Here is a 25,849-nt window from a genome sequence, read left to right on the forward strand (position 1 = left end):
GGGTGGTGGCTTTTTTTGAGTTGCAAGTCAAAGTTCTGTTTGATCTACTCATTTACCAGAGCTAGTTCAGAGAGCTAACTACTGGCATGGACCTCAAAAGTTTATTTCCTTGCCAGTACTCCCCGGCTTCTATTACTTCCTTTTAACAATAACACCATAAAATTAGACCTTCATTAATGCTGAATTCCACTTTAATTCACAGAAGAGAGCAAAGAGACCTGATGTGACCATCCAAGCAATGACTAAAGCAAATACCTCAGAGGATGCTATAACAAAGAATCAACACCTCACAGAGACGTGCCATTTTGCAATGATCTGCCTCATTAAGCCTGGCATGGTGGACTGACCATCCCTGCTCAGATGCCTTCTGATACCTGAAACGGGTGCAGGTGGGAGGCAACACACATCCCATAAGATTTCCCTTTACCCAGCTGGCCTTCTGCTTCTGGTTAAGAACTTTTAGCAATCATTTTTAATGCCAAAACACAATGTTTCTCAGCTGATAGGAGAACTGAATGATTCCAGTGGGAAATGAGAATTTGTTTTAGAGGGCTTTTGCTAGAAGTAAGCATTCAGTAAGTGGGGGGTCTTCCCTCGCCTTGCTGTTTCTGAAGAAGCAGAAGTTCATATTTCCTTTTTGGAAGTTTTAATTATTTCTGTAAAATACAGTTTGTTTTTAAGCTGGATTTTTTTAGTTGATTTGGCTGAAGTGGCATGTTGCAGCCTCTTGGGCTTTAGTAGTTTGTTTTTACTCTTTTGAAAAAAAAAAGGATTAGAAAAAACACACCTAAATGGGAGCCTTTGTTAGCAAAGGTCATTAAAAGTTCTGGGGAAACTTTTGTCTAATTTAGAATTGTTCTTAAATAACACTGTGTTCCTGTTCACATTTAATTTCTCACTATTTTATTTACATTCTGCACCATGGACTCTAGCATGAGACATGAGTCAGCCCCAACCCTGGAGATACAAACAGCCATTCTTGAACGTGCTACCAGAGATTTGTGAGCACTGCCTTTGAATCAGCAAACATCTGAGGTGCAAGCTTTTAAATGGAAACTTTCTTCAACATATCTCTATTTAGGATCAGCTCGTTGCAAATTTGCATTATCACAATCAATTCTGACAATTGTTCCCATTTCCACTGAAAGTGGAAAATGTTATCAAGAAAGCAGTTATCAAGAAATATTTAAAACACAGACAGGTTTATGGGAGCAATTCATTTATTTTTTATTACATAAAATCATAAAATCATTAAGGTTGGAAAAGACCTCGAAGATCACCAATCCAACCACAGACCCACGCCCATCACATCCCTCAGTGCTGTATATTGACAGCTCTTGAACACCTCCCCGGACGGTGACTCCACCACCTCCCTGGGCAGCAGTGCCACTGCTCACCGCTCTTTCTGAGAAGAAATATTTCCTGATATCCAACCTGAACCTCCCCTGGCACAATTTAAGGCCCTCGTCTCTCGTCCCATTGCTGTTACTTGGGAGAAGAGGCCAACCCTCACCTCAACACCACCTCCTATCAGGGAGCTGTAGAGAGCGATAAGATCTCCCCTGATCCTCCTCTTCTCCAGACTAAACAATCCCACCTATGTATGTTTATAGATATTTAATAGTCCCGGTTTTCTCTTTGGAAATCCACAGAAGGCCAACATCTGACACAACACATTCCTACCAGGGACAGCCCATAGTGATGCTCCATTTCTGACCAAAGAGCAGAACTGCTCTAAGCAAGTGCCCTGGCCCCTCTGCACCCCACAGCCCAAAGCTGCCTGGGCTGAGTGAGAAATCACATGAGCCTGTCTTGGCTTAGCTCAGAAGGGAGAAAAAAACTCTTTCCTTTAGAACTTCTGTTTTCTCATAGCCTGCAAAAAAATAAAGACCTGAAATCAACCCACCGACCTGGCAGCAGCCAGTCTTGTGCTTTATTCACGTGCCACAGTGGAGCCAGCCCAAGTGTAGCACCAAGCAGAAGGAGCCAGCAGTAATTCTGTGTGTTTATTTTCCCTGGGTGTGTGCAGCCAGCTGCCAAGCAGCGTTGCTTACCTCATGGGCATACAGCAGCAGCGTTGTGAGCCGGGCTGGGGTAGGGGAAAGGCTCCAAGGTTGGAGGTTCAAGAGGTTTTGTGTCTTCCTTAGGGTAGAAAAATCCAGGCTAGGTTCCCAGCTGGAAAAAAAAAAAAAAAAAAAAAAAAAAAAAGTAATAAAAATTACTTTATTCCTACCAATTATTCCTACCAAACCCAGTGCTTCTGACCTCCGTGCTGCTGGAGGTATCAAGTGAAATGAAGATTTATTCCACAATGAAATATTTCTACCCCAAGCCCCACGCCCTTTAGAGGCTCTGGTCCATTACCAGGCTCTGCAGGGCCTCCAAAGGCTGCTATTCAGACACAGCCCTGAGCATCCTCCAAGCTGTGGATGCTCTCATCCCTGTCCTCTATCCCCTTCCAGACAGCAGTCTATCAGAAGAAAGAAGTGTCCTCACGGCCTTCCTTCCCCTCCAGTCTGCATTTTTCATCCCCACTTCTTTTTCAAAGTAGAACAGCTCACTGCCACAGAAAACGTCTTTATTTTCTTCCTGTCAATGGTCCTTGGAAGCCCTCAGAGCCATCACTTCTCTGTACTTTGATTCATTCCCTTTCTCCTCCCCTGGCCCTCGTTCTGCCCTGCAGCCCACTGTTTGTTCTGCCCCTTTGGCTTCCCCATTTGCCTCTGAAAATGGAAAAAAAAAGCAGTAGAGAAGGGATGGGAAGAGAAGAGCAGAAGACAGACAGAATGATTTAAGTCACAACTGGGGACAGCTTGGGACCAGATTCCTTTCTTAGTGTTATTCTTGCTCAAAACATCAATAATTTTATCATTACGTTCAATTAATTATCAATCAGCTCTATCTAATCTTGTTGTAGGAGGAGAACTAAGAGATGGGTTGGACAAAAAGAACCCAAAGAAAACGATGATTTTTTTTTTAATCTCCATTTTTAAAACCAGCTGCCATCCTCACAACCAAGCAGAGCTTTGCAATCCTTTCCTCTGGGGTTTCTCACAGGTGTTGGGTCTCTGCTACATTTCCATGACTTTTTATTAACTGCATTCATTCTTCTGTTCCCATATTTCAGGTCTCAGGGCAGGGGTGGGGCACTTTCAGGATGCTTACGTTGATTGGCAATGGGCTCCCAAGTACTGGGCTGCCCACAGAGCCTTCAGTGCTGCCAGGGTTCCAGCCCGGAGCTCTGGGGTATTTGAGATCTCAATTATTTATGTGATCATGCTGTGGGTTAATGCTGACTGACACTAAAACACTGCCTAGATTTAGCTTCATAAAATTTTTATCCCCGCTATGAACTGCAAGTCTTTCTCCAATTTCATTTAAAGGAAACAGAGTATCGAAAAGCCTACTGAGGAATTCATGAGCATCTTGCTACAACCTCGCTTCTCCTCCTAGCCAAATCCTGGGACTTGATTACCATAGCAACATATCATAATTTTAATTCCCTTCCTGATTGCCCCTGCACAGAGCCCAGTACATCTGCTTGCCTTTCTAGGAGCTTGCCATGCAATTTGGGGTGGGTGTAGGGTGTGTGGCACTTGCTCCTTATGGCTCACGAAGGACTCAGGAATGGACAATCCTTTTTGGGGTGAAATACCCAGAAAGGGTCAGTAGAATTCAACTAACCCAATCCAGTCAAAGCTGATGCTCTGATGTGTGGGCATCGTAAAGGTGCAGGTTGATTGATGGGAGATCCTTGGAAGGAATGATTTTGGGGTTCTTTTCAGGATTTTACATATGGCAGCTTCCAGCACTGCAATGGAACTGGGAACACAGTGAGCAGTGTCTATGAAGGTGCAGCATCTCCAGCAGTGACAATCCCCTGCTTTGAGATGAACCTTATTTTAGCACTGGCCCCACTCAGAGGCAATTACAGGATTATAATCTCTTTGTCTCACTGGAGTAAGGTGCATGCACCGGAGACACCTTTCTCAACTCATCCACTGTAACTGTACAAATGCACCATAATCACTGAGAAGGAACAACCGTAGAACATCCTGAGTTGGAAGGAAGGCAGAAGCATCATCCAGTCCAACATCATCACCTTGCCAAACCTTAGGGCTAGACTCTGTGCTGAACTGTGGGCAGGACCTCGGCCCGACACCGTCAGAATGGTGAATTCAAGCACGTAACATTAATGGCTTGAGGCAGAAACCCCTTGTTCATACACAAGAGCCCATCAGGAAGCTCTGTTGGGTCATAGCATCTGGGTACTTGTTTCAGTGTACTTCATATATAGAAAAAAATAATCACATCAGAAATCTAAATGGAATAAAAGGAATGTGGGCACATATTTGTTATGGGACAGACTAACAAAGTGTTCCATTTTGATCAGTACTGACAATGTGGTTCTATGCATCAGTAACGCATCCCTGCCAAAAGGGCCAGCAGCAGCATAAACCTGCTATACAAGACATGCAGTTACGTGTTGAGCATTTTATGTACGTGCATGGCATTATGTACATAAACATACAATACATACTATATATCATATACAATATGTAACATAAAATATGCCCAATTTTGTTGCAGACCCCCAGAGAGCCACAACTCACTGAAGCACAAGGAAGACACAGGAGCTTCGCCTTTTCCTAAGGTAGAAATATGAATGAATGTGGCACTGAAAAGAGCAGACTGATTGTGGCAGTTGGGTGTGTTCCTCCACCTTGAGGGATCCACTTCTTCCTCTTGCTGAAGGGTTAAAAATTGGAATAGAAACTGCAGTGTTTTCCTTCTTTCTCTGCACTATTTTATTTAGTTATCCTTTCATTATTGTTTTCCTTCTTCTAAAATAAAAGTAATCTAAGTAATTACAATCATAAAATGGATGTGAGCAAAATGGGTACTGCGGGATTTATAAAACACAAATTTCCCTTTTCTGGGAAATACAGTCTCTTCTGCACTTAAGCTTTTCAAGCCCTGCCCAGCTCCGAAGGTGGCACAGACCCCATAAGGCTTGTAAGCCACAAAGAGGAAATCACTTAAATATCCAGCCCTCCCCAGGACCCACTTCAACACATGCAGCAGAGTTGCAGTGTGCTTTAAGCACACTAGTAGGGATGCTCCCTGCACTGCAGCAGGGAAGAACTGCCATTAGGAGCAAGTCAGTGGCTGCCCAACAGATGAGTTGGGTCCCACTGGGACGCACCACCATGCCCTCAATTGGAAATGGTGCAGCTCAGCTCACTGTGCTCACACTTAGGGATCCACCACCGGGCTGAATACCCAACCTACGTAAGGTCACCCAGCACCAGGCAGGAGCCAGCTCCTTCCCCAACAAAGGAGCCCATTGGGTTTTTATTTTTCTTCTTTTTTTTTTTCTTCTTTTTTTAAACTTTTCTGAATATGACCCAAAAAAAACCTTCCTTGATGTTAACTAAGCAGTTACTGGCAAAATTTCACCAATGTGAAAACAAGGAATCTTTCTTACAGGTTAAATGTAACCAAATTGCTCCAGTCCCGTCAAGCCCCCTTTTCTTTTCACCATTCCTTTATTTAATTTTTGAACTGATAACTGCTCTTTGCGTTTACGTCAGCCAGAAAGGGGGAAATCCACTTTGACTTAGGGAAGCAGAACATCAGTTATCAGCCTGAGACACCATGTAACCTCCTTTAGATATTAACAACTGCTTCCAAACTACTGGAAAATCCTCAGAGGAAGGCAAGACAGACCACTGGGCCCCTGTCAAAGAGCTGCATTTCCTCCATGGTCTGTTTTCCACAGTAGCACCAGAGCTAGAACCATGTGGGAGATGGCCGTGTTTGGAAATGTGGTGCCCCAGATACAATTCAGCATCTGAAATGGACTCCAGCACATCCCAAATAATTAAGTTCATGGTTAATTATACAAGGTCTGTGGATTAAAACTTTCCTTACAGATCATAACATCAAGATCATTCTAGAGATGTTATTTTGCCCAGAAAAATCAAGCGTTTTCGAGTCGATGCCTCATAGATACTGATTTCCTCAACAGCAAGAAAAAAAAACTTCATTACCTTAAATAAGCTCAGTTCATTTAAAAAGAATTTACAATCTGACAGATCAACTTTTTTTTATCACTACTTCCTAGAAATGAGAGATGGAAGAGATAAACAAAGGATCAGGAAGATGCACCAAAGATCAGATTTTACCTTCCTACCACAGTGGGAAGCCCTGATTTCACACAGTCAGACACCTGTGTACAAAGGCGATGAGTTCTGGCTTACCTGGAGAACTTCCAGACCTAAAACCCTGATTTTCTTCCCTTGTTGACCCAAAACCACAGTCAAGTAACGCAGGATCAGCTCCTGCAGACGCACTTGTTGCAGACCTCGGTGAAATTCCGGGAAGACAGATGCACCATTGGCAGCCCTGTACAACAATGTACATTTTTATGCTAAGTACATTTTTTTTTAATGTGCTGTTTTTTTGGCAACGTGACAGCGAAGTTAATCAGACCTTTCATTGCTTCAACCGGCTTTAAAGGATTTGTAATATTATACTCACTTCTTAGAGAGCAGAAGGAAATTGTTTGTCTGATTCAGAATCTGTTATTTATTGTGCATTAAGAGCACAATCACCTAATGCAGTCAACAGCAGGATATTTCATCCGTGTTTTAGGGAGGTGGGATTGGAAAGCCTCTACGCTGTCCTACCAAGTGACATAAACCTACTCTGATCTCAGAAGCCACCTCCCGAATACTAAGGAGCTGGGACATAATGGCTTTTAAAGAATATAGTTTCCAATTAGGTCATTGGTTTCAAACACGGTGTACTAAATTAGTAACATTTGGTGGTAAATTTCTTTGAAGTTCTCATTAATTTTGGTCTTGGATTTGAACTTTTCTTGGCCATGTTCCTTATAGAATTTGGATCCCAGTTATGTCAAAACAACTGATTAGCCCCGCAGTTTGAAGGCAAGGGGGATTAGGTAGGGCGGGTGTTAGATTTCATGAAAGGCCTATTTACCTCATCGTTTAGCATGACCAAATGGGAGGGCAGCCAACAGGGGCTACACGCTGGAAAAATTCCAGTGCTCCCAGCTCATTAGGGATCTCTGCTGCAAATGGCAGCGTTGCGCTTGCGATAGCAGCCACTGGTCACATCCAGCTCCATGTTGGGACATTCCCTGACCCATGGGCTCTGCTGCCCAGACAGGCTGCCCGCTTCTTCAGCTCCTGTGAAGGCGGTGGGAAGGAGGAAGTTCTTTAAGGAACCTTCACACGGTGCCTTCATCCTCATGAATGGCTCAAAGTAAGCTTTTCCCAACAAGTCGATAGAACTCTTTCCATCAGCTCCAACGAGTTCAAAACCAGGCTTTTGAACAGATCAGAATCACCAACGTGGAGAATTGCTAAGGAACTCATGGGGATGCTCTGACACAGCTCCTGTCTAAAGAAGCAATAAGTTTAATTCCGGAATTAATGAACCTTAGCCCAGAGGAGAAAATACACGGTGAGTCATGGCAGCAGCGAAGCTTGGGAAATCCTCAATGGGACATGCTGCAGTGAATGGAACCTGCAACACACACTTGTGTCCATGGTGCACATCTCCTTCCTGAGGGCTCTAATTAGTCACAGAACAAAGGAATGCACCCTGGGCCTTCCCTGGAGATCAGGGCCCGGTGTCACGGATCTGGCAAGCAGAAGGCTCAGAGGTCACATGAAGAAAAACACTCTCATTGAGAGCAGGCTGTGAGACAAGACGCTGTCTGTCCCCAGGGGACGCTTGATCTTGAGCCAAGATGGAGCATCAGGTTTGGAGGGTGCAAGGCCAGTGTTATTTACACGTCAAGTGTAGGCTTGGCACTGCTTTGAGCCCTCCCTGGGCAGCCTGTGTCAGTGCATCACCACTCTTTCTGAGAATAATTTTTTCCTAATATCCAACTTGAACCTCTCCTGGCACAACTGAAGGCTATCAGCTCTCATCCTATTGCTGTTATCTGGGAGATGAGCTGATCCCCCCAGTGCTTGCTCAGGAGCTCTGAGGACAGCAGTGGTGTTCAGCCATAATAACAAGGTGTAAAAGTGAGTAGAACTCATCTTTTCCTCAAAAGGAAAAAAAAAACAAACAAAAAACAACAAACAACCCATCTTGATATTGTGCTTTCATTTGAGAAAACAATTGCTTCTTATTTCCATCTCTAGACAGTGCAGCATCACTGCTCACAAAGTCCCCTCTTACACCAAATCACTGCAACTGTCCCAGTGCGGACCCTGTTCTCACCAGCCCCACGCACACGCTCAGCTTTCAGCATGGATTCAACCACTCCAGCAGGGAACTCTTAACACAAATAACACTCCTACACATGCAGAGGTGTTTGTAGGATCACGGTCACACAATTAATAGAGAACTAACTTTAATAAGCCTAATTAGGGTCGCTCCCCTACGGTGCAGAAAGTAACACTGATACCTTACTGGCTGGGAAGAGAGAAATCACAAGTCTGATGGAGCTCCTTCCCACAGCTTGGTGATCTCAGAGTGGGACTTCAGCAATCCATCCTATAAAGCTGGAGCTACTGAACACTGAGCTGGATGCATTCAGATGGAGCCATGGAAAATACTTTTTAATTCTTTGTTTCCCAGCAGTAGACCATGGCTTGGAACCATTTCCTTCACAGCTCAGAAACGTCCTTCACATAATGATGTCCAAGTATGGAAAAAATAACAGGGGGAACAGTGAGTGAGAGCCTTTTAGGAAGGGTCTTATCTGAAAGAAGTGGGGCCTTTTATAGTGTTTAATGGAAGTCTCGCACGGGAAAATGAGAAGACTATTGTGGCTCTTGCTGTCCTGCAGCTCTGCATCCATCTCTGCATCTGCAGGAGGAGCAAAATCCCATTCCAGACCCTTGGACAGCAAGCAGGCAGTAGGTAAATGTTTGTTCACCCTTGGAGTTTTCCAGGGTAGAGCACTTCCTCTAGTTCTTCTCGAATTAAAAATCACTCAGTGGCCTGCAACAGCTTCTCATCTGGCATATCTTGAAACCAATATTTCAGCACAATTTACAGCCTTTTGGGGAGGGGAGGACTTGGTTATTTAGTAACTTCCCCGCTCGCCCTTAGGAAGGTCAGATCCTTTTGTTCCCTGCCAGAAGAGTGAAAGCCATAAAGTAGAGGAAGGAGAGCACTGGAAGCTTGTTCCTCCAACACAGTGCACCTGGATAACCCCACAGACAGCCTGCATGCAGCCAGGGCACGTATGGGGAAGAGAACATTGGGGGTCTGATGCATCAGAGCACAGTACACGGCAGCAGTGCTGGAGGGCAGTTTAGGAGCAGAGCACTGGGACACAGAGTCCATGGATTATGTGCATTTAACTGAGATGTGAATGAAATCTGCCACTTGAAACAAAGCACTCAGCAGAAGCCAGAAGGGGCTGACCCCTATTGATTTCCCTTCGCTAGCCTTTTTCCTGCTAGGAGGTGGAAAATAGCAAAGCAAAGCACCTGTATAACACAGTGTGGTGCCCAGCTCTGCTGCCAGCAGCTCCTTCAGCTTGCAGAGCACAGCAGTGCTTATATGGGCTTAAGGCAGGCTGAAATAACAACAACCATAACAACAAAACAACGCTTCCCTGGAGGTGTTCAAGGCCAGCTTGGATGGAGCCCTAGGTAACCTGACCTAGTATTTGATCCGAAGGTTGGCAGCCCTGCCTGTGGCAAGGGTGTTGGAACCTGGTGACATTGGAGGTCCTGTCCAACCCAAGCCATTCTAGGATTCTATGAGCAAGAAGGCAGGAATGAGAGTAACTTGCCAAGAAGACCCTCCCAGGAGAGAATATTTGTTAACAACTTTTAAAATAATAGGCATTTTTAAAGGAAAAAAAAAAGTTAGCAACATGATTTCCATGCTATTTTATGTCCGAAGTTCCTTGGATATTTAATTGTTGATGTTTTCAGACACCCCAGGTAGGATCGCATTGCACGACACAGATGCTGCACTGTCTGTGCAGGCAAAGTTGTTACATCCATTTTCCCCCACAAACCCCCCTAAGCTCCCAGCCAATATTTTGGGGAATGAGGTTAAAAGCCCTCAGGTCTCAGAAAACCCACCAGTGGGAGAAACACCTTTCATTGCCACCACACATTTGTTAACATTTCGTTTCAGAAGAAATCAGAACAAAAACATCAAGGAACAATGGCCCAGGCTGCCGCCTACCTGAAGTCTTTCCTCACCCCGCTGAAGTACAAAACAAACATTTTTCCTCTATCTCCCTTATTTATTCTGAACAATATTTACCCAAGAGCTGAGACTTATCTCCAGGAAGCCTCCAGGGGAAAGGTAGCAGAGGAAGAGAGAATCGAGGAAAGCATTTTGAACAGCCCAGGCAGAGAGGCAGTAGTTCCTAACATCACCTCCATCCCAGCTTGCTTGCTCAGCCTGACAACCAACAGCTCGTTATGCAGTCCTAACATTTCTGTGCAATTTAAACATTGGTAATGCTGCGTGGTCTCCAAGGTCACTTTCTGAAGAGCTGTCTTTAGCCCAGTGGTTGCCAGCTAGTTAGGAATAAAAATGACAATTTCACTCAAGCAAATTACATCCTGGAAGTATATATAATACATTTCAGTGAGTGCAATGGAAATGATCAGGTGGGGGTCTGGCTTGGAATACATTAATTTACATGGGTATAAAACAGGTTCCTGGTATCCAAAAACATTCCAGCTTAGTCCTCAGAAAGAGCACATGTCCGCCTCACTTATCTCTGGATTTGTAATTCTAGTCCATTAAAAAAAAAAAGCCACCTCTTGCTACTGTAACTGCATGCAGCAGCCTATTTAGCAGGCATTCCTTTGGATATTCTTTATCCTGCAAGAAAGAGTGCATCCCTTCCATGTGCATCTTGTGCACAAAAAGCTCCTTTAACCTGTCATGTAATTTCCATTATTCCATTATTTCTTTTTTTTTTTTTTTTCCTGTTGTTATCTGAAGGGAATCTTTTTCTTCCTCCATCATCAATATGCTCCTTCTGCTTTAGCCAGAAATTGCCTGGGGCACCACAGCATTCCTTTGATGACTGACTGATATCACCCAGGCCAGGCACAGAATGGGCATGTTCGTTTTTGGAACTGATGGAAATGGTCTACTGGTATTTAACGTTGGCAAATGCCACAGGGTGTGCATTTGCCAAACACACAAGGAATATTTGCTCACCTTATAGGTTGGGGAAAAGGGAGAACTTTTGACCAGGCACATTCAGACCCACCTGAAGGGAATGCATGGAGCCAGTGGTGGCATTATATGGGGTGAAGAGAAGCCCTGGTGGCGAGGAACATCCATGAGTTTGTTGGAACAAGGTCCTAAAGCAGCAACAAGGTTGCCTACTGCAGAGCATATTGCTCCATGCTGCGCAGGACCGTCTCCCAAATGAAACCCTCTGCATTTAATTGAGCATATATTACATACCATGATGCACTTACTGGAAAAATTTGAAACTTTCATGAAACTCTAAGCACTGAAAAACAACTGCCAAGACCACGTGCTTGCAACTTGATATCCCTGCCTTATTCCTTAGAGTCAAAGGAAGCCTTCAAGGATGCCAACATCTTTGTTCAAAGGCACTACAGCCAGACATCCCTCTGTTGTAGAAGCCAGAATAATGCCACCTGCAAACCAAACTTAAAGTCATTCTACTTATTGCAGTCTGATCTCTCCTTGGCATGAGACCCACAGAGAATGGTGGAGCAACTGCCTTGACACCAAGGAGAGAAACTTTCCATGAAAAAATTCCTTTGGGGCAAATCTACTATACAGAAGTTTTTGAGTGAAGTTGCAACAGAGATAGAGCACAGTGATGGCACCAGTCAGAATTAAATGGAGCACAGGAACTACCAACAGAAATGTGCTGGTGGAGGCACTGTCTCTCAGGCAGAGCAGAAACATTGCTCTGTGTTATAAACTCTAGGTAAGACCTGCTCCCATTATGATGAGCCCATCCATATCCTGGTGGCTGGCAGAGGAATCCGTGGAGCTCCTATAGGACATATGGGAGAAGTACAGCAAGCACTGGAGCCAATAGCAATGACCAGAAGAGAACAGGTCCCATGGGATGTGCTATGGTGACTTTGTACACGTGGCTACACCCTGCCAGTATAAACACCACTGGAAGGTAATGTCAAGTGTTTTCCATTGACAGGTCTTAAACCTTAAGAGACAATTGACCAATGGGAAACACATGGTTCAGGCATGTCATCGTGATTTAGACCCAGTGCATTCCTAAATCTGCATGTATTGCCCATTTTTATGGTGTCAGCAGTCTCCACACATCGAAAACTTCAAACCCAAGGAGGGGAATAGGAGCAATTTGTCAGGAGCTCACAGACACAAGATTAAAACCTAAAACATTAAGAGCCTTCTGGGGTTTGGGTTTCTCCCCCACTTCCTCTCTTACCGAAATCAGGAAGTGCAAAGAAACAACTGTGAAAATAGAGCAGTTTTTTTTTTTTCCAGAAAGTTAAGTGAACTTTTTGAACCTTCTGTTCCATTCCCATGTAGGGCAAAGATCCAAGATAGTTATTCCTGTATTTAAGCAAGGTTCGGTCATCCTTAGTAATTAAGGGCACTAGATCAAGAATGAATTTTATTGTACCAGTAACACAATCACAATGGACCTTCATAAAATTTAACCACATAGAGAAGTGGGTTGTTTGAGATCTGCCATTCAAGCAGGCTTTATTGCGTTTATATATAGAATCATGAAAAATAAATTAAGAATGGGGATGACCCTTTGTCTACCTAGAGGCCCAGAAAAGATGTTTACCTCCGATACAGTTGGAAAATTAGCATTTTATAGGGCCTGGGATGCTGCCTAACATACAAAATACTTTAAAATTCTGTAAATAATGTAAGTAAATTAACAAGAGATAGTGACTGCAATGAATAAAACATAAGTTAAGTACCTTTCCGTTTCCCCTGAAGCCTGAAGGAAAAAAGTGACTAGATTCAGCTCTTTGGGAAAAAAAATTGCAAGTACTCATAGTGCCAGAAGGATTAGAGAAACACCATAAAGTCAATCTGAAGAATTTTCAATGGAAGGAGAAAAGCCAGGCTCCTGTGGCAATGAGGAGTCCCCAGGGTTGGCACAGATGCATCCAGGACAGTGCAACCCATCGGGTGCTCTGGTGTCACCAGGCTACTGAGAATACATCTCTCACCCATCCTCATCACCCTGGTCCCCCTTGGCTGTTCCCTGGGTACCCTGGCAGAGTGGCTCCTTGGATCAAACACTTCTGCAGGCTTTCGGTAGGACTTTGGAGAGGAAAACGCATTGCCTATTGGCTAAACAATGCACATGTCTTGAGGAAGACCTGTGAGGTGAAACGCATGCCAAATGGTGAGGCATTTGGTTGACACAACCTGTATTTTTACATTTACATTTGGGATCTGGCCTTGAAGCCCCAGCCTGATGTCCTTGGCCCAGCCAGAGCAGGAGCCTTGCAGCAGCACGCCTGCTTCAGGGCATGAACTTTATCTGATGGGCTGAAAACGTGGCCGCAAAAGCCTCTCCCAGGATGTTTTGGCTTGTGAGCCAGATGAACACCTGGAAGCAAAGAGGAGCCTGAAACAGATTAAATGAATTGGACAGACTTTCTCATCTTGTTAACATGCTGCAGGCTTCATTTATGTTTTGGGCAGGGTTTCAGAGTGGTTCTTTATTTGATTCAATCAGATAGCCCCTCACAAATCCGAAGCTCCTGCTTGTATCAGCATCACCCAGATGCTGTCCCTACAGAAAACGGTCTTTGTGACAAAGGCATCTGACAAATTCAAACAGCACAGACAGGCTGGGGCTGTGCTGCATGTAAAAGCCAGTAGAATATTCCACTTTGTCTCCTCTTTGCCACTTTCCACATCTAGTTTCACTGCCCCAGATCGCAGGAGGACCCCAACCATGGCAGCTTCCAGACCCCGAAATAAGACATCCAGCTGCAACCTGCACCAGGACAATAACCATCAACACCTCCTCTCAGAGCCCCAACCACAGCCACACCACGTGCCCTGGTTGGGATGCACCAACCCAGCCAACAGCTTTTAGTAATTTTCCTCTTGAGCAGCAACTTTCCTAACTCCCTATTTTTGGAAGTGACTCAGAGGTCCCTGTGGGGATGAGGTTTTTGCAGCCATGTCATGTCTGCAGGAGATGCATGGAAAGGACAGGGACAGGAATGCCCAGATGACACCAGCAGTGACGTACGCACACTGCCACAGAACTCTGCTTTGAGCCGCCAGCCCTGTCCATCCCCAGCACTCAGAAACACCTTCTCTAAGACAACACAGTGCAGTAGAAGATATAAGTGGCCTCAAAATTTAGTTGAGTGACTGTGTTCAATCAAGAGGAAGGACCCAAGACAGCAACACCTGTCATGTGTTTGAGAAAGACAAGGATCATTGACCTTCAAAGTCTCCATTTATGGTGCTCCCAGACCAAGGGTTTCATGACCAGGGAAATCCCAGCCTGTTTGCATCTGAAGTTAGCAAGTAAGAATGAAATCCTCCAAGAGAAATGTAGCTTCTTCTCTTGCTTCTGCTGTGGACCCAGTATTACATTGATTGTTGCCATGTGGTTTTGTGCTGACAGTATGAAAACACGCTCCGCGCAGGCATTAAACTGCTAACAGCAATTACCAAATCAGGTAAATGGAAGGATTTTTATCAAGCACCATTACTGTCAGATCTGCCTGTGTGCAATGCCTTCTAGCGGGCAGATAAATCACTGAGTTAGCTGTCTGGGAGGGCACACATCCCCACTGCACTGCTGGGAGCTTGGCTCATGGGAAGGGGAACAGAACAGAGCCTGCACTGCCCTGGGCATGAAGGAAGAAAAGTTTGGGTTATTTATTCCTTTTACAATCAGGTGCAAGGTACAACCCATTGTGCCTCAGTTCTTCTAATTTAGAATGGAGACGAGCCAGAACAACTTCCGAAAACATAGAAAAAAGAAACAACCCAACGTGCATACATCTTAGAGATGCTCCAATATCAGGAACTGACAACTGATTTTATTTTCTTCATGATAAAAGAACGACAGAATCATTAAGGTTGGAAAGAACCTCTAAGATCATCTAGTCCAACCCCAGCACATCCCCACCGTGCCCACTGACCACATCCCTCGGCAGGGGCCGACCCCCAGCTCTACAAATTCATTTCAGGAAGTTGTAGAGAAATCTGCTTATTTCCTTATTTGATGATTTCTGGCAAAAGTAGCCGCAGCTTACGAGCTTTTCTCAGAAAATGATAGGATTTAAAGTTCATTGCATAAAGTACAAGCAAGCAGAGTGGTTTTGTTTTAAAAGGCAATTTCCATCAAAAAATGCCCAAATAATTTGCCACATCATTCCTCTGCCTTCGCACACCAACACCATCCATTTAGCTTTAGCTTCGTTCAAACGCTATCAAAGACCCAGAGAGAAAGTTTCATCTGTGTCAGAATCCCCCCGCATATTTTTAGAAGTCTCAATTAAACCCACTTCAGGCCTGTCTGCCTTGGGCTGAGGGCTTGCATCCTGGCTGGACACATCTGTGCTCTAAGGGAAGCAGAGCTGTTCCACAGAGCAATTTGCCATTCCTGGGGCACAACCAGGCTGATGTACCCCAGGAGCAGCACCCAGAGGGGACCTGGACTTCAGGTACATCTGCAAAGTGGCCAACACTGCAAAAGGGACTGCAGAGCAGTGAGACCCAAAGGACGAGGTGGTGCATGGGACAGAATTAATCAGCCTGCACTGAAGAAATTCTCTTTGCTAGGGAAGGAAGCGGCTTTGCCCACATAATGAAAAATTTAAGAACCCTGGCCTGGCAGTTTCCTCCTGGGGAAGCAGCAACCGGAGGAGAGAGGCAGAGTTTTCCCTTTGCACATGTACTGCAGGAGGCTGCACCACCTCCTTGATTTCTTAAACAAATTGCCTTCTCCCCGTAAGTCCCTTCCTCTCAATGGGAAAGAAACAACAAAAAGAGGAGGAAACCTCGCCTTTCCAGTTAACATTCTGCTGAGGCTGAACTCACGTTTCTGCAGCACCCCAGCCTGAGCTAATCCCTGCACCTCCCTCTGCAGCTACAGCATTTGCCGCTCTTATTTTGTAGGGAGAAAGCTAAATTAGCACATATACCAGCCCCAGCATCCTTCCCTGCAGACCAGTCGACTCCCTGACCAAGGAGACTGCATAGCTATAGGAAGAAGCAGCAGCTCCTGTTCTTTGGGATCTCACTTTGGGGTGGGTAGGAACATCATACCCTGCAGCTCCGCTCCACGCAGGGACAGCACAGGCATTGTATGGAAATGTGCACCCATGGCTGGGAGCATATCCTCCATCCTCAGAATAGAGACGAGGGCAGAGGAGGTGGTATTGGCTGCGCTCCCTCAAACACCGTGGTTAAAACCCCAATGAAACCCCACAGTGGCTTCAGCAAACAGAAGCGGGGTCAGGCAGCACAGCAGCAGGACCCGCAGAACAAGCAGGGCTTTATCCACACATCTGCACCTCCGCTCCCATCGCCCGTCAGGCCAAACAAAAACAAAGGCACAAGCTTTCCATTTTCTCCTTTTATTACTCAGCCTTAAAAAAATAAAACAAAACCCTGCTCAGCCCCAGGATTCCTATTTTTATGGAGCCCATCCTGCCAGGCTATTGCTCCACGAGGACGTCATTAATGCTATTTACAGCTCAGCTAATAACCGGGCTCCCCGTGCTCGGCAGGCGAGAGCTGCACAGAGCCATTATAGGGGCGATCCCAACAAATCCCATTCTGCTGGCAGGACCCAAGCAGCAATCTCAGGGCGCCCCGGCTGTAAAATCAAATTAAATTAAGGATCCCACCTCACCTAATGCTAATTTGTGTAGCATTTCCATTAAACAAGGCTAGCTACAGAAAACATACACGAAAGCACTTCAACAATTTAATGGGGAACATTCCAGTAGGAAACATTATTAGATTTTCCTATTAAGCTGCTCAGGGCACACACTCGCTTAATAGATGTTAATTACATTAGCGAGGCTGCAAATTCAGCCCTGGTGGAATCTAAGTGACTTTTGCAAAACCGACTCCATTCTGGAATTTCTGCCTTGGTTTTTTTTTCTTCTTCTTTTAAATCCTTTTGTCACCATGATAGAAAATTGGAGCCAAGCCACCATGTCAGCACTCAGCAGTAGCTTTAAACCATTCCAGCATACCGGGGCATTTTGCTTTCACATTTCTAGAATGGAATTTTCACTAATTTCCCAGCTTGGCAAAATACTTGGAGAGAGCTCACGATACTTGATTAATGGCTGTTTTTGCCAGTGGAAAGAGTGGTCGATGTTCAAAACAGCAAAAGAAAAAATAAAGGCTGAATATTTCAGTTCAGTACTATTGCAAAGCCACTGAAGTATTTCATATTTCCTCCAGCAGTGCTTACATTCTATTGTCTTCAATGGGGATTCAAATACACACCTTGAGTTAACAAAGCATATAATGATTAGCTTAAATCAAGATCTAATTACAGAAGATTGTTGACAAATGATTTCAGACAACATATGAATACAAGCCAAGCAGTACAGTGCTTGCACCCAAATAAAGTTTCTTTTCAAGATAATTAATTTTGGCCTAAGCATATAACCCCTAATGTTTGGGCCCACCTCTGCAGACAGCAAACCTCAGCCATTTTTGGAAGCATCACCAGTTTCCCACTGGCTACCTGTAGTAATTAGACAGATCGATACAATAGGAAAGACATTACAATAAAGGTGTGATGATGGAAGGAACAATGTGATGGAAAGGTGCTGTAAAGGAAGAAAAGAAGATCGCCCACCTGTATCAGAAGATTCTAGGTTCAAAGAGGAAAGCTTCACCAAAGGGGAATCCCCAAAAGGAGATCCTTTCACAGTGGGGATCAACTCTTCAACAAGGTCTAAGAGAGGTGCAGCCAAGCTCCACCTCTTCCTGTCTCACAGGTGAATTGCCTTCACCTGTGTTCCCAAGGCTGATGAGGTCTTTTCCCCAGGTGATCTGTCAGGCCAGGACTCAACAGTTCCCATATACTACCAAAGGAGCTAAGCATGGATTTAAGACCCCATAGCCCTATAATGTTTCTAGCTCAGTCCTTGCTACTTCAGAGATGCAATTTTAATTGGGTTGCATTGTCCACCTTAAATCTTAACTTTTCTTCATGAATAAAAAGCAAGATTCCTGAAAGCTCAATAGCCTGAAAACCCAATCCCATTTCTGGGATTGGATGTGGTTATCCAGTGGACACGGTCAACTGTTGGCCAGGGCCAGAGCTGGGGCACATTCCGGAGACCCCAACTCCATGCACACCTCAACCCTGAGGGGATTTGTGTACCTACAGGCACGGGAAGGGCACTCCTTCTTGCAGAACAATCTCCTAAATCTTAATTAGTCCTGCTGTACCTTAAATTCAATAAAGAGCTGATGACTCCAGGCCCCGAAACAGCTTTTCAGTTCATTTAAACTCCTTAGTATTAGAAACAGTAAACACAGTAGTCACTTTAAATACATCCAAAACCTTACCCTAATCCCTTACTCTGAGCCCGCATGATTTCGAACAGATGTGTTGCATTAATAATTAAGATGAATTCAAAGGAAGATTAGGCCTGAATGCAAGAAATGGAAGGTGCTGCAGCTAAGCACAATGGCACAGGAAGGCAAAGGGCTCACCTGAGCCATATCTGCCCTTCCCTTCTGGAGGGCATCCCCATATTTCACCCACTTCAGTAGTGTGGCCCCTTGGGATATGATCTCAGTGGAGCCTTCTCAGCTGCAAGAAGAGGAAATCAGCCCTGAGGTTTTCTTTTATTATGATCCTTCCACCTCTGCTGCATTTTCCTCAGATGTGCACCTCCAAGACTTGTAACTTCCAGAGATGCCCATCTCAGCAGCAAGGAGCATCCATTTCTCTCAACTCTCCCAGTCCCTCTCCCATAAAAGACTCTAATCCTAGTGTTCCCATGCATGAAAGTGCTTCACGTTGACCTCCTGCATTGAGAAATCATCAGGGTCAGACACTTGAGGAGCTCAGACACTTTGGTGCAGGATGACTCCACAACCAACAGGGACTCATAGTGCTAGCTCCTGACCTGCGGGGAGCTGGGTGGAGATGGAGAACCATGGAAAAAGATGTTTTACCATGGCAGTGCTGGACAGACCTAACGTTTGAGGGAACTTCAGTAGCCCTCCTCCATCAGCCCCTTGGAGTTTGGTCTGAAACTTCTCCATCTCCACATCTACAACTCTCTGAGCAGACCAAAGAGCAGCAGATGTTTGCCTTCAATGCAGAAACAAGGAACTGCTTGTCTCGACACAGGATTTCTGACAGCTTTAAAGCAGACAGACACGAGCTGAAAGCCCCCATTAGCAATCTGTCGCCTGGGCAATTGCTCATATTCCGTCATTTTGGCTAAAGTGTCATTTAGACTAATTGGCCTTTTTCAGAGGCCAAATACTACTTATGAACTCTCTCTTAAAACTACACACAGCCAATAACTTCTCCAGATTGAAGTCTGTTGGGCTTAAAACATCTAATTAAGCAGATGATAACATCAACACAACTTCTGCTCAACTGCAGGAGCTGTCAACACACAGAACTGCCATTTTCTCCAGTTTTTATCATGAAATCCATCACATTTGGCATTTCTTCCACATCCCTAGCACAGGGCTCACACAATTATGTATGCAACCCTCAACTCTCTAATTTAACTCCATTTCCAGCATTAATGCTTGTAAGAAAGAAAGGGCTCTAGAAATCATGACCCAAGTGTAATTGAGGCTTCAGAAGTAGAAGCTAATTCAAAGAAAAACAGAACCCCTCCCTGCCATCATGCCCTCATTTATGACAGCAAAGCTTGATTGATTACTTAAGATATTATTCAGCTCAAGTGATGCATCAGGAACAAGGCTGCAGCTAATCCACTGAAAGCAGCACTAAAAACCCAAAAGCTGGAGAGACCTCATTCCATCTCCCACATCTCCCTGTCTGCTGTGTCAAGCCAAGAGACTGAGCTTAGCTGGACACGACAAGCATATTTCTTCATGAAACCAAAGGGCTCTTCAAAGGATGAGCATAATGATGCCAGCTGTTTTATCCACGGTCCCAAAAATAAGCATTAGGCTGGAAACACACAGCCTCAGACAAGCTGTTGTATGAGCAGGTCGAAGGACTGGGAGGGAGAGATAACCAGAAGGAAGATTTTTTGTATCCAAAAAGAAATCTTCATTTTGAGTAGCTGGTGGCACTAAGAATGATAGAGAATGGCAGAGAACACGTCAAAAGGAAAAGCACTTTGAGGCACAGCTAAACAGCACCAGCACTCTGCTCAGCCCAGGAAAAGCCCCATGCCAAGCAGCTGCAGGAGGAAAATCTAAGCCCAAGGAGGATGTTTAGTTTGGGACATCAGATTTGTTTTCCCCCAGCTGCACTCCAGACACTGCTTTTCACATCGCAAGTTGTCTTCAGCTCTGCTCAACGTATGCACAGAACAGGGAATTTGGACTGATGGCTACAGCCTCCTGCAATGGACAATTCCACCATTTTAAGGGCACAGAAGGTACAACTGAGGCTACTTTTAAATATAAGGAACTATAACTGAAAAATTGCTTCTTCACCTCAAGAAAGGTCTTTGCATTTATTCATCTCTACCTCTCCAAACCAAAGTCTCCTCCTGCAGATCAGGCAGACTTGGAGCCCACATCTGGTCATCTTACAAGCTGCTCTCCTCTCTGCACCAAAGATAAGTCCCTCTGCCATCAGGTAGCTCCATCTGAAACTGCTTTATCACTGTGAAAATATGCCTCTGCCTTGCTTTCTAGTGAAACCCTTCCAATAACTGCTGTACCTTTGTTTCCTTCCTGGGAATAACACCATCGACATTTGTTGGGGTGTTTGTGCTGTTGGCCTGCCAAGAAGCAACTCTGGCAACTTTCTGATATTCAGCACCTCATAAAAATATTGGAGTATCTCATAGCTTCCAGCAAACAGAAGCTGTTGCTAATCCACGTGCGGCAAACACCAATTTTTGTCGATAGGTTTAGGATTTCAAGAAGATTCTGCCTGTGAGGTTGTGGACCTGCCCCTCTGCTGGCAATGTCAGGTGAAGACTAATCCCAGATGCTCAGCCAACAGCCCATATCAGCATGGCCATCCACACACTTGTACTCACCCAGAGCTGAACTCGCCTGACCTCACTTGGCTTATGAGATCCCAGCCCAGAGAGGCATGGCTGCAGGCCAGTCAGGAAACAGATGTCTGCTATAGACACCACTCATTGATACTTTATTCCCATTTATTATTTATCTAATACACACTCTAGGACGATTAGGGTTCTGTTATTGCGAACTCTGTACTAATATTTTTATTAACAAGGTCTGACTAAGAATAACTGCTTAAGAAATGGAGAGGGTCCTCTGCTACCTATGGATAATTTCTAAGCTGTTTCTAAGCCAGCTTTGTCACCTGCATGCTAAAGTTCTTACGCCCGGGTTTTCTTCAATTACAGTGGGTGGAGATGGAAGGAAACACACAAACAACAGGGAAAATACATATATGTATATATATATTATTTTAAAGATCATAAAAGCAGCTAATAAGTCAGTGCAAACATTGACCATATGAATATAAAAGCAACAGCTTGAAGAAAGGGAAGAAAACAAAAGTAACTCCATGGGAGGAGGAAGGAATTCTGCCATTGTCGTGAACCCTTCCCACAAGGAAATGCAGAACTGGAGACCATATTTTCCTTAAAAAGAGAGATGTTGAGTTGGCTGGGGTCTTCTGACCAGGAAAGAAGCAACCAATTACTCACATACATGAAACCAGAGCAGCTCTTGAGTTACTGCTGTTTTGCTGCAGCAGAGAAGTCCCTGGAGGTTTTCAAGAAGAGGGTAAACGTGGCACTGAGGGACATGGTTTAGTGGGCATGATGGGGATGGCTTAATGATTTTAGTGATCTTTTCCAACCTTACTGTTTCTATGATTCTAAGTCCCTCGTTTGCTTTATCAGATCTACCTTAGGAGGAGAGATCGGCCCTGTGGCTGTTGTGGTCCAGAGTCACCTCAAGCACCAGATCCCCAGGACAGGGATACAGCTTGGTAAATTCCACCATCACTGGCCAAAGCAATGCAGGGGAACACAATGTTGTTTTATTTTATACATATCAAGGCCCAAAATAATGTAGAACATCTCACCAGGGGAAACCAAAATCAGCGTAAGTGAGGATCAGATCCTTTTCCTGAATTGCGATGTAGGAGTGAGGGCTGGGGGACAGCCTACACAAATGCAACCAGGGAATTATTACGCAATGACATTTTCCTTTATTCAGAGATAATTGATGATCAAGGCATTAGAACAGAGATTAATGTCAAAGGGTCACAGAAGATAGTCTAGAGGGGACCTTGAGGTCATCTAAATCCATCCAACTGCCCCACAAAGGGCTCATATGTGACAAGGTATTTAATTCCAAAGGAAGTAGGAATATTCTCAACAATATTTTAAACAAAAACTTCCTTTGGGTGGCTACCAAACACTTCACTCATTTTACTCAGGTATTAAAAAAAGTCTCTTAAGAAGCTATTTTTTTCCCCAGGTATTTTCAAAACAGAATCAAACTCTTAAGTGTACCCATCAAAAGAGGCACTTTTGAATTCTAGAGTGTTTCTAGCGAAATAATTCATCTTGGAGCAACCAAAACCCTGGGGGATTATTCTTTCCTTTCTTTCAGGCTTTGAGATCTGCCAAGAACTTTGAGCTGTTTTCATTTAAAAAAAAAAAAAATTGCTTAGCATTGCCAGGGGAAAAAAGCAACAACACAAAAACACCCAACTGCTTGCAAAGATCCGAGGATCATTCATTAAAGACAAGAGCCGCTTAGGGGACATGCTGGTGCACAATGCTTAGGTCTGCCTCCCATAGAGCAGCAAGGACACTCAGAGAATTTGTTCAGAAGAGCTTTGGTGCACTGTACATCTTTTTCTTGCCTGGTTTGAGTCTTGGTTCCTTCATGTGCTCAGCCAGGCAAGCCTGTAAGCAGGGGGTTAACAGACCTCAATTCATTTCTTTGCTGAGCTTGACTGAAAGCTGCCACCTAAGCATGCAGTTCTGGGATGACGGTTAGGAGAGCGTAATGCAGTATTTCCCTCCCATAATTAGAATTTTATCATGTAATAATAATGGGCAATGATTGATCGTGGCCCTTCACCACTGCAGGATGTTGGTCGTTACGAGGAACTGATTGATCACTGGGGCTGCCATTTGGCCACACCGAGCCCTTCCACTGCCTTTTAGAAGGGGAATGAAAGTCTCTTTAAATAAATAAAACTTGAAAAGTTCCCAGATCACTATCAAGAGACTCTTAGCCCGTTCCTACACTCATTGCAGCAGACAGGAAAACAGAAGGTTGTCACTGAGCTGCTTCAAAAAGCATAATTGGGGTGCTAGGAGCCCACAGGTCCTCTCCATGGTCACCCATCAGATGGGGAAACACCGAGTTGTAGGACAGCAGGGACTGTCCCCTTGGGCACAAGAAGGGCTTTTTCAGCTGGTGGCTCTGGCACAGAGGCCAGGTTTCTGAGCTCTCAGCGGGGCAGAGTTCCCATCCTCAGGTAGGATTTCTATCCGCTTTAATGCTGAAATGAATGGTGGGCTTTTTGGGGGCGAGGACTGAGCATCACACTGAGACGCAGCTCTTCCATTCCAACGGGTCTCAGTGTGGCTGGAGACCCCCTTTACCAGCCAACAGACTCAAGGTTGCATCCCTTCCATCCTTTCCCATCCCCTTGAGGAACCCAACAGTTTCTCAGGTGACTTAATGCACTGGTTGATGACAGTACATTAATAAACAGATCTGCTGCCTGACAGGGACACAGTGCCTGCACTCTGCTAGCAGCTGCCAAGTGTTGTCAAGCAACTAACTGCCTGTAATTGAGCTCTCTGAAGTGTCTGCCCTGAGGTGAGCCATGGAGAAATTTTACAAATGAAGATAATAGATGTTTATGTCACACACACACACACAATGGCAATCTCTGATTGCTCACTTGATAAATTCACCTTCAGCAGTGTCTGCAGCAGCTCTGCCTGCAGCTGGGTCCAGGTCCCTATGACAACCTTCAGTGTCTTGCCAATAGGAGTGACAGTGCTCACTGCCCTGCACTGAGCCTTGCCCACACACTTAACACCATCTCTATTATCTTTATCCCACAAACATTCATAAACTTCTCTAGATTTCCAGACAGGATTTGTTATCTGAACATCTGGAGGAGCGGAGCCATTCATGTTGCTAGCATTAATCAATACAGTTCCCTTGAAGCCAACACAGCCATACCAACCTGTCCTTGCCAAGAATTAGTCAATCTTTCCCAGCATACAAGCTCTTCCTGAACTCATTGTTTATTCCCAGGGCATGTCATTATTTACACTTTTAAATAGGAGAGTGAAGGTGGTGAATAGCAAAGGAGATGCACATGCGTTGAGCTGTAATAGCCAAGCACTGCTCCAAAATGTCATCAGGGTAAGTGAAGGCAATGCCAAGAGCTCTGCTTTGGGGATAGAAACAAACCAGAGACATGCAGGCAGGGTCAGCAGCTTGCCAGAAATATCCAAACAACCAAGGAACAAAAACCAGACCTCCCAAAAGGCAGGATTTGTTTCCTCTCTTTAGGTGACCTTCTAATAGGGTCATGGACTTGGGAGGAATCAGAGAAACAAATCAAGCACCTGGAGTTTAAATGTCTGAGGTAACATTTGCAGAAGTGATCCGTTCTGAAGATCACATCCCAATTAGCTGTGTAATTACCCAAAGCGTCAGTGCGAGCAAATTGATTGATATCTTCAAGATAGAGGCAGGCTACAGGAACCTGGTTTCCATTGCCTTTCCATAGGGAAACAAATGCCAAGTGCCTAAGCTGCTTTGGAAAGTAAGATTGTACAGAATTGGGGGGGAAAAAAAATAGAAGTGCTTGAAGACTTCACAAAGAATTTGCAAAAATTGCCAAGTGACACCCAGAAGACTGAAGTCTCCCACCACTCTCCTTCCTCGAGAAGAGCAGCAAATCAAGTCCCTGGAAACATTGCAGCTTCTCAACTTGACTTTCTCCATCTGCAGTGATTTCTTGGCTTGATCACCTGTGCAGACTCAAGCAAGGACAGTTGTCTTCGTCTCTGCAGAGCTGCATGTGGACCAAGAGCTTGTTTCCTTCAGTGGGGGCTCTTCCTGGGCTCTGCACAGGCAGCACACAGATGTGCACTCCTTCCACTGCCTTTCCCATCCTCATGCCCCAAACCCATTGCTCAGAGAAGTCCTGTGCAAAGCCCATCACCCAGCATCGCCCCATCCCACTGCACAAATTGCATCCTTCTGGCTGTCTGGAGGCAGTTATTCACTGTTGATACACAAATACTGAATGTTTTCCAGCACAACAGCTGAGTTTCCAAGCGTGCTCCCAAACAAAGCACTGTAAAACAAACACACAGAGAGGAAGTGTAACGAGATCCTCCTCGTGCTGTTCCCCCCCAGGGCTGGGTGATGTTAGCCCCACATATGGCACATGCATTTCTCTAGGCCTGACAGCCAGCTGTGTTTCTCTACAACCTCTCTGGCCAGGCCAAGGGAGATGGAATAAATCAAATCCCACCAGTACCACGGGGCAGGATGGAGCAGCAGGAAAGTACCACTGCCCATGTATTTCCTCTAACAAAGCTGCATTTGTAGTTGGCTTCAATTCACTTTTTCCATCACTCTTGCGATTAAAGAAAGTCAAGAACAATCTGGTAGCAATGGGTAGAGCAGCTCCACCTCTTCTTGGTCAGCATCTTCCCAGGCAACAGTGATA

The sequence above is a fragment of the Meleagris gallopavo genome, chromosome 20 (assembly GCF_905368555.1).
Source record: "Meleagris gallopavo chromosome 20, MGAL_WU_HG_1.1, whole genome shotgun sequence".
Taxonomy (NCBI): Eukaryota; Metazoa; Chordata; class Aves; order Galliformes; family Phasianidae; genus Meleagris; species Meleagris gallopavo.